The sequence below is a fragment of the Dasypus novemcinctus genome, chromosome 13 (assembly GCF_030445035.2).
Source record: "Dasypus novemcinctus isolate mDasNov1 chromosome 13, mDasNov1.1.hap2, whole genome shotgun sequence".
In the NCBI taxonomy this organism is placed as follows: Eukaryota; Metazoa; Chordata; class Mammalia; order Cingulata; family Dasypodidae; genus Dasypus; species Dasypus novemcinctus.
In genome coordinates, this window is record NC_080685.1 from 94,085,004 (window position 1) to 94,105,871 (window position 20,868).

The 20,868-nt window shown below is 36.8% G+C and overlaps 1 non-coding gene and 1 pseudogene across 1 annotated transcript; both read left to right on the forward strand.

Annotated features, from left to right (window-relative positions):
- Window positions 1-535: 535 nt before the first annotated feature.
- On the forward strand, window positions 536-1,701 carry LOC101435693 (cyclin-J-like; annotated as a pseudogene).
- An 18,627-nt stretch (window positions 1,702-20,328) lies between these two features.
- On the forward strand, window positions 20,329-20,432 carry LOC111766949 (small nucleolar RNA U13). Its single transcript, XR_002798866.2, has one exon. It is a non-coding gene; the product is annotated as a small nucleolar RNA U13 (small nucleolar RNA).
- The last annotated feature ends 436 nt before the right edge of the window (window positions 20,433-20,868 follow it).

Genomic DNA, 20,868 nt, shown 5'->3' on the forward strand with positions numbered 1-20,868 from the left:
TCCCTGCTGTGAATAATTTAGATTATTTCATAATCAGAGGACCAGGGAAAAGACACGGAAAAGGAGAATTTTCTCATAGTCGTTCTGTCTTACTTGCTCCCAAGCATGATGTGATTTCCTGTCAAATGTCAAGGCCTCCAAACTGGTGGGGAACTCTCCACATCTTCCTACCTTTTTGCCAGACAAACCGCCATATGTGGGCCCTTATTTCCCCATACCACGGTCACATAAAATTGACCTGTTTTGGAGTTTCTATCCTCTGAGCTCCTAGTCACAAGGAAAGAAAAGGATAACTAATATCTGCCAAGAAGTGAATAATGACCAATAGTACCTTACTTAATTCAGTTCCTTTATAATTTTCAAAATTAGTTTTTATTCAAAGATCAATACATGCTCATGGTGAATAAAAAGGGAAATAGTACAAAAGCAAATACAATGACATATTGGAAGTGCACCCCAGCTGTGGGTTCTTTAACCCTGGGCTGCAGTTCTGGACGGAAGGTGCAGCGTCGGGCTCGAAGCTCCGCGGGGGCCCATGGAGCTGGAGCGGCAGTGGTGTCAAGGACAGCTGGCCACGGAGATTCATCCAGTACTTAGATTCAAGATTTCCTAATACTGAACCCTCCTTGTCTTCCTGGGATGTAATGCAGTTGAAGGAGCTGAAGTTGCCCTCCTACAAAGGCCAGTCTCCCAACTCAGTCTCAGAAGACATTCCCCCAACTTGAGGGCCGTTGTGAGCCATCTCTTCACGCTCCACCCTTCTACCCATCATCTTGCTCTTTGCTGGACCTGCTTGTGGATTGCTATGGCACCTCTATCAAGCAGCTGCATTTCCATGTGCTTTCCTGTCTGTTTCTATCAAGAACATTTGAAGAAAATGAAGATAGTGTGCCTAAGCTGGAGCAGCTCAACATTCTGGGTTTTATGACTAATAGGAATCTAGTATTTACAAAACAAAATGTGCTCCATATGGAGCCATTATTATTGTCAGAAGCGTTTCAGCAGAACCTCTGCCCTCTGCTAGCTACCCATTTCATCAAGTATTATCACTCCCAAGAAGTCCATGAAACAGATTTTCCTGATGGCTCGCCAATGCTTTGTTTGGGAAAAAAAACCTAAACTCTTTGTGGCCAAGTATGCGGATTACTTCCTAGAAGTATCTTTGCAATATTATGCCCTTCTAAATTAGGCACCTTCTTTAGTAGCTGCTGCATGTGTGACTTCTTCGGAAATTATATTTCATCTTTCTCCAACATGGCCTATAAGATTCCATGGTTCTACTGCCTACTCCTGAGATTTCTTGCGGCAGTGATATAAAAGGAGCAAACAAACACAGGGGACAGGTGGAACTCAGTCAGCACACCTAAGTGTGTTCCAGACAGCCAGGCAGCCCTGGCGGCCAGTTCACTTTCAGCAACCTCAGTATCTCCATCAGGCCCGTGAGACCTCATGCAGTATCACCACTCTGCCTCGAAAAGCCAAGCTGTCAGCAGATAGTATCTACCACACATACCTCATCTTACACGTTACCGACACATCTTGCTGGCTTCAGCGCCTTGGGCATGTGCGGACTGGTGTGTTGGGATGTCACTAGGGAGACCAATAGAAGTCAAGCCCTGTCCGAGTGTTTCTTATAACCAGAGTTACCAGATAAATGAACGTGACCCTGGCATTACTCCATGTTTTGAAAGGTTAAGGTAATGCCTGACTCAGACTGTGTCTTGAAGCTCTGGAGGAAGCTTTATTTAAACTTCTCTTCAAAAGGAAAGGAGTCAAATGCCATTAAAACACTTCAGATACGAGCTCCAGGAAGAATGAATATCCTTCTCAGTGCACCCAGAAAACCTGGAAGGACTAAGCAAACACTTTAATAGCATGTGCAACAAATCTCTGTATGAAAAAGATTTTCAAGCCCTGACTGATGGTCCAAATATTTCAAAAATATGCAGTATAATAGAAAATTTGGACAGACTCCCATATTGAGATTTGACTGACAGTGGGTACTGGCCTATATGTCAAAGACTGATGTTTATCTGCAGATTTGTCAACCAGTCTTTTATGAAGGAAAGTTATAGTCTTAATTTGTGAAGAGATCCTTTTTTTTATTCTGCAGTTTTGAGTTTTATTTTTGATCTATCAATGAATTTTTTACTAACTTTTAACTTGTGAATTGCTATATTATACCAGTCTGAGCAGTAAAAAAAGAAATTTTTAGATAATTCTGTATAATTTCTTATCTGTATAACTTCTTATCACAAATACATTTGGTATTTAAATTTATGTATTAAAATGAAGGGTGGGGTAGGTCTCTTATCTTAACATCATGGCAGTAATTTTTTTTTCCTAGGTGATCAACCTCAAATCTTTGGATTAAAACACATTTAACTCAGGGAGTTTGTACTACTTAGAAACACTTAACTATAATGCAATATAACATTTGGGAATGTTATAGGATGAGATACCTTTATAACTGTAGGCTAAAATACTCCTGCTGGGATGTATTTTCAAATGAGAACATAACACTGTAGCATTGAATGAATAAAATGGTGGTTTCTATGATTCATAATACATATATAGGTTTTGCATTTCTCAGTGCAATCAATAATTTATATGCATATTTGATAATAATCTTAAAAAAAGTTTTTTCAAGGGAAGCCATACTATAAAATGTTAATACAAGAATAATGTTCTGTAGATTTATTTTGGAGAGGTGTGTGGCCAGGGCAGTTCTCAGGCTGTGCTAGAGCAGCACTTCATTCTGTTATATGGAAGCAGGTGTTCTAAGCAACATTTGAATCCAGCTTGTCAGTCTAAGCAGGCAGAGGTACTGACTACTAAATTTCTGTAACCAATAAATTGGCCCCAGAAATGTCTTGGGCCATTTCACTATATTTACAATGAATGGAAACAGCAATAATAGTCATTACAACACCTTAATAGGAAGAGAACTTTTACATTTAAAGTATATAAGGTATGATGTAAATTTATTAGACTGATAGATGAAACAAAACAAAAAACACTCAGAATAGAAAAACACTTAGCCATAGCAGTTTTCAAGCAAGAAAACCATGTTTTGAAAGTATCATCACTTTCTTTTTAGAGAAGGCTGAAAATTGGATTTTGGTAATTCTTACCTCAAAAAAACTTGAATTATCTTGTGGAAAGTGAGTTCAAAAGAGAATCTGTCTTTCACATTCACATTCAGAACCTACCAACTGAAGTCCATTGTTCAGTATTTTAACTACTTCAATAATACTATGAATGTCATATTGGGATAGTGATCCCAACTTAAAACAACCACCAGTGCCTATGATAATTTAATGCCTTGTAAAGTGCTTTTATTTATTGATTTAAATGTTATTATTATAGAAGATTATACCTTTTTAAAAAGCTTATTAATAACATTTTCCCAATTTTTATTTTAAAGAGCTGAAGAATACTGGATTAAAAATTTTTTATGTGTGTGTGTGGGGTTCTGTCAGAATAAAATAATTGGTTACTATTGCTGCATTCCTGGGATGGGGTGGGATGATCTGAGAAACAGAACTATTTAAAAATATTAGGGTTCAATATAAATACAAGTCATAATTGTTAGCTTTTTGGGAGGTGGGGAATTTTCTCAGGTTTTGCTTTATTTAATTTATTAATTAGTCTTTAGGATAGTTTCATTTTTCTTTTGAGATTACGTGATCATTGTTAAATGAGTTCGGTGAACAATTAACTATATAAAGGGCTTTATCAAAGTCTACTAAATAAACACTACTCAAGTACAAACTACAAACCAAAATTGATCTGTGTTATGACATTAATTGCAAATAGCAAGTTTGGTGCTAAAGTCTACATCAATGGAATTAGATGAGTGTTATGCACTTAATTTAAAAATTTAAAAATAAAACTCATTTTCAGTAAAAAAATAAAGTACACCCAAAACTCCAAGACCCAATTTCCAGATTAGAAGTTATGTGTCTTTCACAAACTAGTTCATGCATACCCAAGCATATAAAGTATGTTTAAAGCATATTTAGAACTACATCGTAGATATTCTCCTGCACCTTGACTTTTTCATTTTATGATGTAGACTGAATATGTTTCCACATCAGTATCTGTAGCTCTATCTCATCTTTTTAACAGCTTCCTCATCATTTCATTATAGGGAAGCCCTATAATTTAGGATGGTGGACATTCTTCCACTCTTACAAATGACTTTTAACATTTTGAAGGTAAAATACCTTTTCTGTAAACACTCATGCATGGAAGTCCTTAAATTCTCAGGGAATAAAAGGCTTCTCTGATTATAGCTGGTAGTGTTATAGGGTAAAGGATTTTTTTAAAGTCCTGCCTTCTCTGATGGGCCCTGAGAAATGTTCAGGGGGATTTCTAGGGGTTCTGGGAACTCAGTTTGAAAATTTTGCTGTAGTTATTTAGTTTGGTAATGGTATTTATTTCCATTTTAAAGCAAGATTAACTAAAGGATGAATTGCTACTGATAAAACATCAGGCCTTTGTTGGAGATGACTTTGAGTGTTGGGGACTATCCCCATGCTATTTGAATTAAAGTATCTACGAGATAAATTGGCCCTTGGAGATAATTCTCCATGTCCCATTTCCAAACTGTATCAGGGATCCTATCACTTTACCAACCTGAGGCCAAATGGGAAGAACGTAAGCTGGAAAACAGGATGCAGGGCTCATCCTCTGGCTCTTGGTGCCAACTGCATGTCATCTTCAAGCCCAAGCATATATACCCAAGCACATAAAGTGAAATGGTCAGAAAACCACTGCCCCTTTTCCACATACTGTAGCAAAAATAGGTAAACATCTTAGTATTCTCACCCATGACATACAGATACAAAAAGTGATTCCAATTTTCTTTCTAAATCCACCAGAGAATAGGAATTTAGAAGAGAAAGTTAATTTGGAGATGAAAAGAAAGATTACGAATTAGACTTTTTATACAGAGAGTTCTTAAGAGGATTTTGGGATGTCGTTTTTAGATTCAGGAGCTAGATCATAGTAGAGCATTTCACAATGCACTCAGTACATCATAGATGTTGAATAAATAAACATGCACGTGAATGAATGGATGAGAGCAAGCTGCAAAGGACATCCGAATCTTGGTCAAAATCGTTGTTATTTTTCTTGAGTTAAGAAAAAAATTCATGTGCATTTGACTCATTTTTTCATAAACCTATCCCCCACCTCCTTGGAGTGACTTGATTATCCAAGTGGGCAAGAGGATTGGGCGGGGGAGGCTGCCTTGTTGCCTGAGGCTCCAGATCATAGTGCTAGGGTTGTGATAACAGCCCTTGGGGCTGAATCTCTCTCTGAGTAACTTTCTGTGTGACTCAGTTTCTTTACTACTGGAGCCTGCCTTGCTGTTGCCTGTCTCTCTACATTCGAGTTTTTGCAAGAGTGGTCCTCAAACCATCCACATGATTCAGAAACTGCAGATGGTGACTGAGAACTCCATTTTTAATTAGCTCTACTTGTAATTCTTACATACATTGGAGTTTAAGAATGACAATTCTACACAAGTATTCCTGCCTCAAACCAAAGTGCTTTCAATTTCCCTCTTGCTGACTTCCTGTCTACCTGTCTGCTTATTTGGCTCTTTGTGAGGGGCGTGATGCTGGCTGGCTGTTGCCGTAGAGCCTGGATAAAGAGTGCCGTCTACTGGGCTGGACTTTCTACTGAACCTTTTGACTGAATGTGTCCTTCCCCTAGAGACCTATTCCACCTCAGTTAGCTGGTTTTCCTAGGTCCTGACACTGCCCATTTGGCCAATTTTCCATCCTGCTGATTCAGGAACTTTAAAAAATCATAATACTAGGGCCAACTTGTGTGAAGTGATTATTGTGTTCCATTATCTCATTTAATTATCTCAATCTTCCACAGTAGGTATTATTGCTCCACTGCACTTGGACATATCCACAGAAGAGCTGTAGTATGATTACTAATTTGCCGCAAGCATGTCACATGGTGATTTTTCTTGCCATGTTTCCTCAAATGATCACATTTGACTCCCGTTCATTCCATCACATCCAAAAGCCATCTTAAATTTAGGAGAATTCTTTGTAGATAACCAGTGCTGGACTAGGTAAGAGGCTGGCATCTATGAGATCTGAAATGGTTTGTGGACTGATGAGGAGTCCTAAGTCAGGATGTCCAGGAAATCAGGTTTCTAGAGGGCAGGGATCTAAGTCCTAAGTCAGAGTTCAAGAATTCAGTCCATGTTGATGGAAATGGCTACCATAAACAGTGCAGATTTCCAGTTCTAGGAGGTCCGCATAAGTTGTAAGTTACCAAGGATAACACAGGGATGCAGTTATCAAAACAGGAGTGCATAGTGATGGAGCCTCATAGTGATCAGACTTCAGGCTCAAGGACAGAGCCAAACTGGCACCAGCAACAAATTAATGGGGAGTTGAAGAATGAGAGGCTGGAGCTTCTTAGATCTCCACTGACTAAGGTCGGAATTAGGGGGGATTAGGTGAAGGTAGTAGCTCCAGCTATAGGGAGACTAAATAGGGCTTCAGAGACTAGGCACCAAAAAGCCCAGAATAGAGGCTTGGTAGCTGCAGTAAAGCAGGGTCCTTTGTGCTTTGGTAAACTCCACAGCAGTTTCTTGACTTGCTAGGATTTAAAACCAAAGTCAATTTGTATTAGATTAGCTGTATGTCAATGTAGGCCAAGCTTTCAGGCTCCACCAGTTTTAGGTAAATTGAATTGGCAATTCAGTATCCTTTTCAGGTCTGAGGGTCATATAGCTGGCTCCAGGAAAAACAGAAAACACAAACAAAAAATACAGACCACACAAGCAAGCAAGGGAGTCAAAGGGCCATGACTGCAGAGGTACAGAATGATAATTCCTTCAGATGGAGTGTCCAAGAAGCCATCTCAACCGACCACCTTCTTCCAGAAAGGAGAGGCTAGAGAGTTCCATATAACTGGGAATTTAAACTGTGTTTACAGTTTTCAGAGGAAGAAGGTTGCCCCTTGATGCTGATAAAAAAATTCTTGATCTAACAGCTACTGTCAACCATTGCAGAGCACTGTCACTGTCTGGAGAAGCATGCCAAGCTCCATTACTGGTAGGACTTTCCTTAAGCATCACAATCTGAGTGGTAGTTACACTATTATCCCCATTTTTATAGAAGAGGAAAGCAGGATTTACAGAGGCCAAGTATTTTACTCAAGGTTACACAGCTGTTAAGCGGTGGAGCAGAATTTGAGGATAGTTCTTTTGAGACCAGAGACTATTTTCTGAACACAAGCTAAAATTCAAAGGTGGAAGCTTGATGATCTTTTGTATCACTTATAGAGACAATTTTTTCTTCTCATCCCATATTTCTATAAATCTTTGGTGTTGTGTTTTTTTCTTTGTTTTTTTTTTTTCAGTTTGGAAAATAATATATTTTGCTTGGTTTTAAGATTATTTTAAGTATGTGCTTTAGTTTCCCAGCTGCTAAAGCAAATACCATACAATGGGTAGGCTTAACTATAGGATTCTATTGGCTCATGGTTTCAGAAGCTGGTAGACTTGCTTCCACCAGGATCAATATCTTCTCATTAGCCAACAATCTCTGGGTTCCTTATGTTTTCTATCACATGACAATGCACATGGAGGGGTTTTCTCCTTTCTCTTCTAAGTTTCTGTTGGTTTCCAACTTCTGACTGCTTCCTGTGACTTCTTCCATCACAATTTTTTGCTTATAAGAACTTTAGCCATATTGAATTAAGGCCCATCCTGGATCAGTGGAGTGAATAAAAACATCTTCAAAGTTCCTGTTTACAAATGGGTTCACACCCACAAGTCCAGGGTCATAAGCCTGCCTTTTGTAAGGGACATGATTCGATCCTCAACAGTATGACAAAAAAAATATTTTCTTAAATGGAATCTTTCTCTTAAAAATTGCTGGTTCCCATCTCCAAACCCTAAGGTAAACTAACTGGAGTCATCTGAGCAGAAATTTTTCTGTGGTACATAAAAGCATGGGTACATAATTCAATGCCTTTTTTCTCTCTATAATATCCCAAATGCAAAAGGAGGTAAGAATTCAGCACAGTGAATTTACAGCTCTCTCCTCCCTACACATAACAACATATGAGTCCCATCACCCATCCACAGGAGACATCTCTGTCACCATCGTCAATTATTATTTCTCAGGCACCCACTGGGTACCCGGCAGATCAGAAAGAAATGAATTGACTCCGCTGTCAACAATCACCCTGCAAACAGCCAAATAATTTTGATGTTCTTCAATCATATTATAATTAAAAAATTACATGCTGGGAGAAAAATTATAAGCATTTAATCAGAAGAAAGGGTCAAGCTGATGCAATTAGGGAGGGGAAACACACTGGCTTTTATCAGCAGTGCCAGTTTCATCACTATCCTGGTGAAAGCAATTGGATTTGATGATAAGATGTTTCCATCAAGTTACTTTTGAATAGAGAAAATATAATTTCATCTTGTTTGTCTGGAGTGTCTTTAACCTCAGTGCTTACTCTCTGTGGTCACTCTCTTCTTGCAATCCATTTATATGCTCACAGCTTGCTTCTCACGGTGGATCTCAGACCAATTGTGTCCTAATACATAAATGCATTTTAAAAAACAGTTATCTCCAATGAAAAATTACAAATGCAGGATAAGAGTAAGCTATCACATGGCAATCACTGAGGTATCATACCAGAAAGATAATTTGTTGGTAAGCTGAAATGCTATTAAGAGGTTAAAATCACTTAATGAATCAGAAAATTGTCCATGTCATAGAGCCATGAATGAGAGACCATGGAAAACCAAAAAGAAAACAAAAGAAACAAATATAAATTTACTTCCTGGCCCCTTTAACAGATCTCAAGGCTGACTGCAGAGCAACTATTTGGGTAGGTCACAGGTGTTCAGAGAGGACTGCTCCTTGATTTCCTCTGGCTCAAGACTACCACTTCCACTATGAGTCAGTGAGCTCTGAACGGAAGAGAAACTTAGCTCTCTCCTCTCCTTAGTAGGAAGCAGGAGCAGGAATACTGTGGGGAAGATTGCATTTTCACTCCCCACCCCCTAACAAGAAAAGGTGATGTGAATATGCTATAATTTGTATGATAGGGCAGCATTATGAGGAGGAAAAAGCCCCGGAATGGGAGATAGGAGACTTAAATTCTAATCACTGAGAATTGTTCCCCTCCCTAGAATTTGTAAATATATTGTATATGATAATATTCTAATACTAACAATCCCTTTTGATTTTATACTGTTTCATTATTTTAAAAACTTTCATCTATACTATCTCACTTGGGTCTTTTTGAAATTGTGCGAGGGTGGCGGACTTGGCCAGTGGTTAGGGCGTCCATCTACCATATGGGAGGTCCATCGTTCAAACCCTGGGCCTCCTTGACCCGTGTGGAGCAGACCTACATGCAGTGCTGATGTGCGCAAGGAGTGCCATGCCAGGCAGGGGTATCCCCCGCATAGGGAAGCTCCACGTGCAAAGAGTGCGCCCCGTAAGGAGAGCTGCCCAGTGCGAAAGAAAGTGCAGCCTGCCCAGGAATGGCGCCACACATACGGAGAGTGACACAACAAAGTGATGCAACAAAAAGAGATACAGATTCCCGTGCCGCTGACAACAACAGAAGTGGACAAAGAAGACACAGCAAATAGACACAGAGAACAGACAACCGGGTAGGGGGGGAAAGGGGAGAGAAATAAATAAATCTTTAAAAAATATTGTGCGAGGCATATATTATTTTATGTACTTGTTCTAACATAAAAGGCAGGAAAGAGATAGGTATTATTTTATCACTATTTAAGAGGTGGGAAAAAAGAGGCTGAGAGTTTTAAATGACTTAAGTCACACTGGCAGATAGGAAGAGCTCAAACACAAACCAGACTACACTGCTCTTTTCAAAACCCTGAAGTGTTTTAGAGGATAATGATGCCTGTCCCACATTACCTCTGTTAGGCTTAAATGAAATAATGCCTTTGAAAAGTACTTTGAAGAATGTAAACTCACGATATAGTTTTAAGTTTCTACAGTCTCTGACGGACGAGTAAACATTCTATTTCCTGTGTTACTGGGTTCAATAGGAACTGGTGACATAAACTCCTAGTTCCACAAGGCATCCTGTTCTTTCCTGAAAGCAAACGCTAAAGACAAGTCCTCACCCAAAGATGAATGCAGAGAGAGAGAGAGAGAAATGCAATAAAAATGACAAATAGATATTGGACAACGACATAAAGTAAACATGGCAAGAAAGCAAATTGCTGCTGCCCTCCTCTTGACAGAAAGAAAATGCTGCACAACAACCAAAGAGGAGAGGTTGGAACAATGGAGACAGATGTCAGAGATGGGGATAGAATCTCAGATAATGCTCCAAGTTCACATGGCTGATATTAAACGTAATAGTGGGAGAGATGATGAGCTGGAACTCTTGACAGCTGAAGTCAGGAAATGAAGGCAGAAGGCAATATCTCCTAGGATTACATTCACAGCACAAGGAGACCTGGTCCAGGAATGAGCATAGGAAGAACATAGAGGGAGTCCATGAACATGGCTTTTGGTTATGCTTATGTGTGTATGTTTATGAGCTATGTATCAATCCATTCACTTATCCATCCAGCCATTCATATCTATTCTTTCATCCATGATCTTCTGCATACTGTGTGCTGGACATTTGTACTAGGGATACAAAGATGAAAGACAAAGTTCCTTGCCCTGGAAGCTCATAGAGTAATGAAGGAGAAAAGTAAGTAGACAAGTGATCACTGCATAGAAATTTACTATGAGAAAAGTAAGGACAGGGTGCTATGGGTGTTCAGAAGAAAGCCAACAAAGCCTAACTGGGGCTAAGGCAGGGGAAAGAGACAGGGTATGGAAACAAGGAAGGCTCCCATGAGAAACAAAAATTGTACCCTTGTTACTCCATAGCATCTATAGAGTTGTTTTATGAATCACTCTGCAGCCATCACCCCAGAATACAAATGATGATCAGTCTCCAAATCAGAGTATGCCAATAGCAGCTTAATTCTTGAGTAGAATCTTTTTCTTTCTTGCTCCTACAACACAAAGCTGTGCTTCTCCAGCTATAAGACTATTATGATTTTCTTCAGTTGCTCTCCTTTGCCCCTTACCATTAGCTCAAAGATCTTCCAAGTCTCAGCTATTTGGGACATCTGATCTGCCCACTCTGAACCAGCCCACCCATCATATCATCATCACCATCTGCTGATGGGTCATCCAATGATCCCACTCATGACACCTCTTCTGATCTTGAGAGGACAATCATTCCTGTTTGGGCTATGGGCTACCATTTTTTCTTCTAGTTCCAAGAAATTCTAAATTTGCAGCCACATTTTCTACCAAAATAATTAAGAACAGCTGATTTTAGCTCTAGGGTCTCTGGGTTTGTAATGTCTTTGATCTCTAGTACCTTAGAGCTATTATTTTGGCTCTCTTATTGGTATGTCTGTTCCTCCCTCTTCTCCCATTTCTCTTCCAGGGTATTCTAATAGGCTCTGTCCTAATGGGCTCTTTCCTACACTTTGTTTTTCTTATCTTAGATCCTTTACCCTTTCCTGCTCTCCTGTTAGACATTTATCCTGGGTTCTCTAATACTTTGTCCTGAACTTTACTTTTTCCACCCTATATCCCCACTTTGCTTAATGAAAAATTTTAAATTGTCCCAATTCTGCTCTTCTCTAGCTCAGTTGAAGGATCTCTCTTCTCTCTGGTCTACTGGTTTAGTGATCTTTATAACACTCCTCTTCATTCATCATATCTTGATTTCAATTACACATTTAAAAAAATCAAATCCAATATTTGTAGCTTAGAAAAATATCACCTTCTTGTTGGAGTGGATGGATGATAAGCTTTTCTAAAAACAACTTGTCTGAAAACAGTCCATCTGATAATCAATTTGTCTAGTTTGTTTAAAGTTCAGTTTTTTAAAAAGTCTCTTTACATATATTTAAGGATCCCATTTTTAAAATGTACTAGATTTTAGGAATAAGTTTGCCAATTTCAGAAAATATGCATTATATTTGTGCTATTTTATGAATGGTAGGATTGGTTTGAGTTCTTGTACTTTTTTATTTATTGTATTTTTGGATGCCAGAAGGATATTTAGAAAGATTTCATAAAGACCTCATTTTTCAATTTTTTTTCCTCACTATATTTACCAAATCTTCACAAAACTGATTTTGGATATATATATTTTTTGTTACTGAAAAGCTACAGGTAAAGAACCTACTTCTCACCATTTCTCATCATTGTAGGGAAAGTGTAAAATTTTCCCCAGGCACTCAATTTCATTTCAATTCACATTACTAGATGTCTACTTTGTGTGGGGGTTACAAAGATGAACAGACTGCAGTTCATGTGTAAAGCCTCATTTATGGAATTTTAAGTAATGTGAATCATTTAGGTCTGGCAAAGCCATAGACTGTTGAATCTGAGTTGAGATAAAAAAGAATAAACCAAATTCCTTTATAAGAGGAAATATTTTGTATAGATTTTAAAAGCATATGTATAAATTCGCAGGGCTAAATTTTCCCTCAAGTGCATTTTAATGGGGACATTTGTGTCCTACTTGTCACAAATCAGAAGAAGCTTGACATTTGCTTTACTTAAAGTTCTCTTTCATTACGTTGTTCTTTCAATTGATTCTTGATTTTCCCTAAGGCATTTTACAGCTTAGCAGGTTTCCACATGGCACAGATGAGTCAACTTTTTGCAGTCTCCTGTTTCTATGTATAGGCCATCACATACGAGAGGTCACAAAGAACTTTCAGTGGTGAGTTCATAAATTGGTCATAGAAATTAATCTTTGCACATTTGAACAACGCTGAATTACCAAGTTTGAAGATACTGCTAAAGAAATTCCCATTGATTCACAGATAGATAAAGAGGTAAAATGTGAAGGAGTAATTAAGATATAAGGAAGAAAATTGAAAACAGGCCAAAGTCTGTTTAACACAAATTCTAGAAGAAAAGAATGGTGAAACTGTTATAATCAAAGAGAAATTTCCAGGTCTTCTGATTAAGAAAAAAATTCACAGTCCAAAGAGGATAAATAAAAAATTTTATATTTAGATACATGGTAAGGGTTTCAAATCATCTCTGAATAAGAGAAAACTCCTAAAATGGAAGAGAGAAAAATCAGATTGCTCACAAAGCAATGACAACTATACTGATAGTGATATTCTATCAGTCACAAAACATGCCAAAAGACAATGAAATAATATCTTTAAAATGCTGATTACCTTATCTTATTTAGAAACTCACCTATGCATATGATGAAAACTCTAGCAAACCAGTAATAAAAGGAACTTCCTTAGTTTGATAAAAGTATCAAAAGCAAGCATTATATTTGATGGCAAGTGTATAGACATATTCCCTTTCACACCTGGGATGCATAAATGCATGCTATTACTAGTGGTCCTGGCCAATGCTATAAGGAAAGAAAAGAAATAGAACATAAGGAATTGGAAAGGACGGTATAGAGTTGTCATTATTCATAGATATGATGACAATCTATATTGAAAATCCAACTAAATTAATGCAAAATATAGTAATTAATGGGGAAATAAAGCAAGATTGTTGGATAAGATCAGCTCACCAAAGTCAAAAGCATTTTTCTATATCTCAAAAATATAAAAAAATAAAATACAAGAGTAACAAATACAATAGGGTATCATGGAAATAACAATGAATATACAAGACCTCAATGGAGAAAATAAAATTATATTAAAGGACATAAAGAAAGATTTTTTTAAAAATGCCTAAATCTTTCATACTCTTGAATGAGATGAGATGATAATATTACAAGGACACTGATGCATTCTAAATTAATTTTAAAAATTCAATTCAATTTCCATAAAAATTCCAGATGCATTTCTCAAAAAATTGGATAAATTTATTTGGAAGTATGTGTGGAATAATGCCTCACAAATAGCTAAGCCAACTTTGAAAAACAGCAATGAGAGGAGAATTTTCTTACAAGATGTTAAGCACTCTACAAAACCACATCAATAAAAACAATGTGGCTCTAGTGCAAGAAAAGCCAATAACACAACGGATCAGAATAAAGCCTAACAGACCCAAATACACATGGTAAATTGATAAATAATAGAGGAGGCTGCGAGTGTAAATCCTGTTAGCATACCTGTCTTATGTATTAAGAAAAATAAAACTAGAGCCTTACTAAAAACGTGCAGCATGGGCCCCTCCAGATGAATTAAAGATTTATGAGTAAAACATAAAATAATTAATTTAATCACAATTATATTTGTGATATAAAAGTTGTTTGGGTTTAAAATTTCAAAAGTAAAAATTATAAAGCAAAGTAATGGATGAATTTGATTATACTGAGTCTAAGAATTTCTATTTAAAGGACATGATACAAATTTAATAGATGATTGAGTATGAAAAAAATTGCAATTTGTAAAACTGTCAAGGATCTAATATTGAAAATACGTAAGAAATGCCTATAAATCTACTGGAAAATGACTGAAGCTGAAGAGAAATTGGACAAGATATGAATAGATAATTTATAGAAGACATACTCAAACATTTAGTAATCAGATAAATGAAAATTAATACAATGATGTATCACTTTACATACATCATCCAAGCAAATATTAACAATTTGGGCAGTCCTAGTGTTGGCAGGCATGTGGGAATACAGGTACTCTCAAGCAGGAAGAGAAGGAATTACGCAACTGCTGTGCATATTCTGGTAAGGAAACTGGCAGGAGATATATTCTGATCCGACAATTTCATTCCTGAAAATAAAACCCAGAGAAAATGTCATGCAGGTCCGTAAGATGACAAATACAAGAATTTTTATCACTGTGTTCTTTTGATAGTAGAATAAAAGTTGGGTGTCCATTATTAAGGGAATGTATAAATAAAATGTGGTGAATATGCCCCATGAAGTACTGAGAAGCAATATACCAAAAGCACAAATGGCCAAATGGATAGAACATACATAAATACATAATCCTGAGGAAAATGTAGAAAACAGAGTGAAGTCTGGCATGATATCATTTATGTAAGGTAAAAACACGTGCTTAACCAGTATTCACGTTTTACAAGAACATATAAAAATGAACTAATACACATCAAACAAATTGCAAAGCGAGTGGGGAATGAGAATGAGGAATGGGGATAATGAATTCTTTCATACAGGCATATACACATACCAGAATATAGGGACCTTGAAAGGAAAAATGGTGATAATGTGTCACAACTGTAAGGAGAGGCAGAGAAATCAAGACAGCTACCAAAAGGGATAAAATAAAAGGTTCCAAAGAAAACTTTACACAACACAGGAAAGGAGTGGAAAAGGACAACACAGAGAGCATGGTCATTTGAAAACCTAAGATAAGATGATAGAAATAAAGCAAATAAGTAATAATAACACACATAAATGGATTAAATGCTCCTGTTAAAGGTAGATTGTCAGGAAGAAGAAAAATCCAGGTGTATGCTGTTTACAAAAGATTTATCTAAGACTCAAGAAATGGAGCACTGGAAATAAAAGAGAAAAAAGAAAGAAAAATATTAGGCAAAATGTACCAGAGGAAAGCTGATATAATAAAATTTTAATAGCTTTATTGAGATATAATGGAGATTCAGTAAACTATATATATTTAAATTGCATTATTTAAGTTTTGACACATTTGTATACCCATGAAAACAATTGTATACCATATGTACCCCATTATGTATTAAAAATCATAATAACAAATATAATAACCCTACCCAAAAGTTTGCTTTTTATCCCATATTATTTCTCCTTATGGTCCCTCCGTCCCCTGGCAACCACTGATCTAATTTCTATAACTATAGATTAATCTGAATTTTTCCAGATTTTTGTATAAAATGTAAACACGTAATATATACTCTTTTTATGGCTTCTTTCATTTAGCATAATTATTTTTGAGATTCTTATACTATTGGAATGAATAGTTCATTCCTTTTTATTGCTGAATAGTATTCCAGTGTAGGATATTGTACAGTTATTGATCTATTCATTACCTGATGGCAATACATGTTGTTTCTAGTTTTTGACTATTACAGATAAAGCTGCTAAGAATATTCATGTACAAGATTTTGTGTGGGTATGTTTTCTCAATTCTTTTAGAGAAATACTGAGAATGGAATGGCTGGAACGTATGAAGGTGAATGTTTTGATTTTTTAGAAACTGCAAAACTAATTTTCTGAATGTTTGTAACATTTGAATGTTCCCAATTTTCATGTGTTTATTTGCCTCTTTTGGCAAGGTATCTGTTCAAACCTTTGCCCATTCTTTTATGAATTATTTGTTTTCTTATTATTGAGCTTTGAGAATTTTTATATATTTTGGATATAAGTCTTTTGTGTTTCAGAAATATTTTCTCCCAGTCTGAGGCTTGTCTTTTCATTCTCTTTACAGCATCTTTTTCAGAGAAGAGTTTTAAACATTTTTTGAAGACGAATTTATCAATTTTCTTTTCTGCTAATCATGCCCTTGGTGTTATATCTAAGAACTCTTTGCCTAAATTGAAATATTTTTTCCTTATGTTTCTTCTTGAATTTTATAGGTTTCGATTTTTTAATTAAATCTAATTTATGTACAAGGTGCAAGGTATGAATCAAAACTTGGAAATTTTTCCTATATGGGCATCTGATTGTCTCAAAATCATTTTTGAAAAGATGATTCTTTCAACATAATTGCTTTTGCACATTAAAAAAAAATTAGTGTTAATGCATTTGTGGGCTTATACCTGGGCACTTCATTCTGTTCCATTGATCTTTCCATCTATCTTGACAACAGTACCACACCGTATTGCTTTAAAAAATGTGTTTTAAAATCAGAGACTATAGTTGAAGTAATAATGGCCTCCCAAAGATGTTGTTTTAAGTTGTTAAAAGCTGTCAAGGTAATATACCAGAAATGGACTGGCTTTTACAATGGGGAACTTTTAGTTTAAAAGCTTACAGTTTTGAGGCTGAGGAAAATGTCCAAATCAAGGCTTCATCAGGTGATGCTTTTTATCCCTGAAAACCAGCTGTCGACATTCCTGGATTCCTTTCTCACATGGCAAGACACGTGAAGGCATCTGCTGGGGCTCTGCCTCTTCCTCCAGGTTCTGCTGCCCACAGCTGCTTCATTGGCGGCTTTCTCTCTGCCTCTGTGTCCTATTGATTTCAGCTTCCGGCTTTCAGGACTTTCTCAGCTTCTGCAGGGTTCTCTCTGCCTCTGTGACCCCCTTTTTTGGTGTTCATCCATTTTAAAAGGATTAAGACCCACCCTGAGTCATGCCTAATTGAAGTCGTCTAAGCAAACAGCTCCACCTACAATAGGTTCGCACACATAGGCATGGACCAGTTTCAAGAACATGGTCTTCTGGGATACTTTCAGTCTCAAACTACTACAGAGGTCCACATTCTAATTCCTGAAAACTGTAAATATGTTACTGTATATGGGGAAAAGAACTTTGCAGGTGTGACTAAGAATTTCCCATTTTAACCATTTTCCAGTGTACAGTTATGTAGACTAATTACATCCACAATATTGTGCTGCCATCACCAATATCCATTACCCAAACTTTTTCATCATCTCAAACAAAAATTATACACCCATGAAGCATTAATTCCCCCTTACTTTTCCCCACCCCCTGGTCCCTGATAGCTATCCATCTTTATGAAATTAGCTTCTTCTAAGTATTTCTTGTAAGTGAGACCATACAACATTTGTCTTTTTGTGTCTGGCTTGTTTCACTTAACATGATGTCTTCAAAGTTCATCAATGATGTCGCATGCATCAAACTCCATTCCTTTTTATGGCTGAATGATATTCTTTTTTGTGTGTGTTTATATAACAAATTTTGTTTATCCGTTTATTGGTTGATGGACACTTGGGTTACTTTACCTTTTGGTTATTGTGAACAATGCTGCTATAAACATTTTTGTACAAACATCTGAGTACTTGTTTTCAAATCTTTTGGTATATATCAAGAATTAGGATTGCTGGATCATATAATGATTCAATTTTCAACTTCCTGAGGAACCACTTCACCTTCATTTTTGAAAGATATTTTTCCTGAACATAAAATTCTAGGTTGGTGGAACATTATTAATGATGAAAAGTCTGCTGTTATCCTCATCTTTTTCCTTTGTTAAAAATGCATCGTTTTCCTGTGACTACATTTAAAACTGTTCTGTAAATCAATGGTTTAAATCAATTTCATTATGATGTATCTTGGCTCAGTTTTATTAATGTTTCCTGTGTTTGAGATTTGTTGAACTTTGTGGATCTATGGATTTGTAGTTTTCAACAATTTTGGAAATTTTGACCATTTTAATTTCAAATGTTATTTGAAGAAATTTGTTTTTACATCTCTCTCCTCTCCTTCAGGGATTCCATTTACATGTATAATGGGCAGCTAAAATTCATGTTGGATTTATTTCCATTTTCTTTTCCCTCTGTGTTTTATTTTGGATAGCTTCTATTACTATGTTTTCCAGTTCACTATTTTTTCTTTTAAAATATCTAGTGTGCTGTTAATCCAATCCAATGTATTTTTCATCCCATACATTGTACTTGTCATCTTTATAGTTCAATTTGTGTCTTTTTAAATATCTTCCATCTCTCTACATAAGACACAAATTGAACTCTAGAGATGACGAAGAAAAAGTAAGGCCATTACATAAAAATGATAGAAGCAATTCAACAAGAATATATGAAATTCAGAACCTTTATGAACTTTCCTATGTAGCCCCTAAATATATAAAATTTAAAAATATAAAGAGAAATTGACAAGTAAAAGTCATGTTGGGATATTTTAACATTCTTCTTAGCAGGTCAAAGAGCAAGTTGACAAAAATATCATTATATGTGTGTGTGTGCATATGACCTATGTAAATAGAACCCTGCACCCTGCATATAATCAAATGAACACCTTCTTTTCAAGTACTCATGGAATATTTACAAATAAAGTGTTAATGAATACTAAGGAATTGTTAATATAGAGGACAAGTCTGTAATCACAATACAATAAACTTTAAAACTTTAACAAAAAAATCTCAAAATATCCCTCCAAATATTGATACATGATCTGGGAATTTGGAGACATAAAACAGGGACTGATGTTTTAGGGTGAATGGAATAATATTAAGGATATATAAAGAACTTGCAGAAATTGAAAATAAAAACCTGAGAGAAAATGGGCACAGAATCTAGTAAACATTTCATAAAAGAAGAAACATGAGTAACCAATAAACATGAAAAGATGTTCATATTCAAAGTAACTAGGGAAATGCAAATTAGAGCAAAAGTGATTTAGTAATAGGAACTTACAGGGAAGATGGCAGTGTAGGGAGTTCCAGGACTCAGTCCTTCCACCAAAACGACTATTAAACAGAGACTGTCTGAAACTAACTATCATGAAACTCCAGAGGCCAAGCGAATACTGTACAGGATCCAGGGACGAGGAAGAGAAAGAGGCTTATAAATTATGATAAAGAACTATAAATTTGTCTCTCCATTCAGTGGCTACCTGTGTCCGTCTCCCACTCTTGTGACAGGGCAACACATAGTCCAGTCTCTGACTAGTTAGTAGTGACAGAAAGGGACATAAAAGTCCTCTTCCCCAAGAAAAGGGTGAGCACAGTCCATCACTGATCATGGTTTTTGATTAGTGATTTTGGATTGCTGGGTCCCAACTCTGAATACAGCTATTGTTTCAACCTGCCTGGACAAAGGCAGCAGCAGTTATTGTTTCAACCGTGTTGAAGACTGTGGAGATTAAAAATTGTAGGACATCCTAGAGCTGAAAGGGACACTTAACTCAAGGGCTACATTTGCTGGGCATGCCAGTAAAGTTTAGCTTTAGGGAGTTTTCAGAGACTATTTCAGTGCCCTTCCTGCTTCCCTCCACAGGGCACTTTATAGCTGGTCCACAGCCCCTTCATGGGTCCCTGGTTCTATTCTGACTTGGAAAGACTAACTGGGAAAAATTCTTCCTTGGGTGACATTCCTCCCAGAATTTACTTCCCAAGTCAAAAGCAGCATGGACAATGAAAGGAGTGTAAAAAACCATAGAGGCAGGCCATCTGGGACAAAGGCCTGCTGGCGTCACATACCCAGGAAAGGTAGGTTTGTGCCCAGGGAAACAGAGGGGACAACCAAACACCTCTAAGCAGGGGAACTGTATGAAAACTAACAAGCAAAAACCCAGAACAAGACAGAGGCCTGGAAAGACAGAGAAAAGCCTGTACGATGCATTTGCTTTGGGAAGGAAGACCTTTTTGATAGAAGGGCTGAGGCTCAAGAAATCCTCTCTGATCCTTTTGCGGCTCACAAGCATGGTGAATGGGTATTTATACATTTGTGTGAGATGTGCCTCCTTCAAACCTTGTTACAATGTCAGCATATTACCTGTCTGACATGAAAAAGAAAAAAAAAAAAAAGAAATCCCCTCTGTTATCACCAGCTGGTTACAAAACAAAGGTATCCCAGGGAAGTAACATTAAAAATATTAAAATGTATAGTGTGCAACAAAAGAGAACTTGACAAAGAAACAGGAACTGGTGCCCAACCAAAAGAAGAGGATAAAAACACAGGAAACACTAATGAAGAAGTAAAGAATGTGGACATACTGAAAAGGCCTTTAAAAATGATCTTGAAAATGTTCAAGGATGGGAAGAGATGTACCTCAAGTGGTTAACCACCTGCCTCACAAATGGGAGGTCCTGGGTTCCATTCATGGTGCCTCCTGAGAAAACAACAAGCAACAAGCAAAACAAATGAAAAAACTAACTCAGGGAAGCCAGTGTGGCTCAGTGTTTGAGGTCCTGGGTTCAATCCCTGGCTTCTGGTACCTC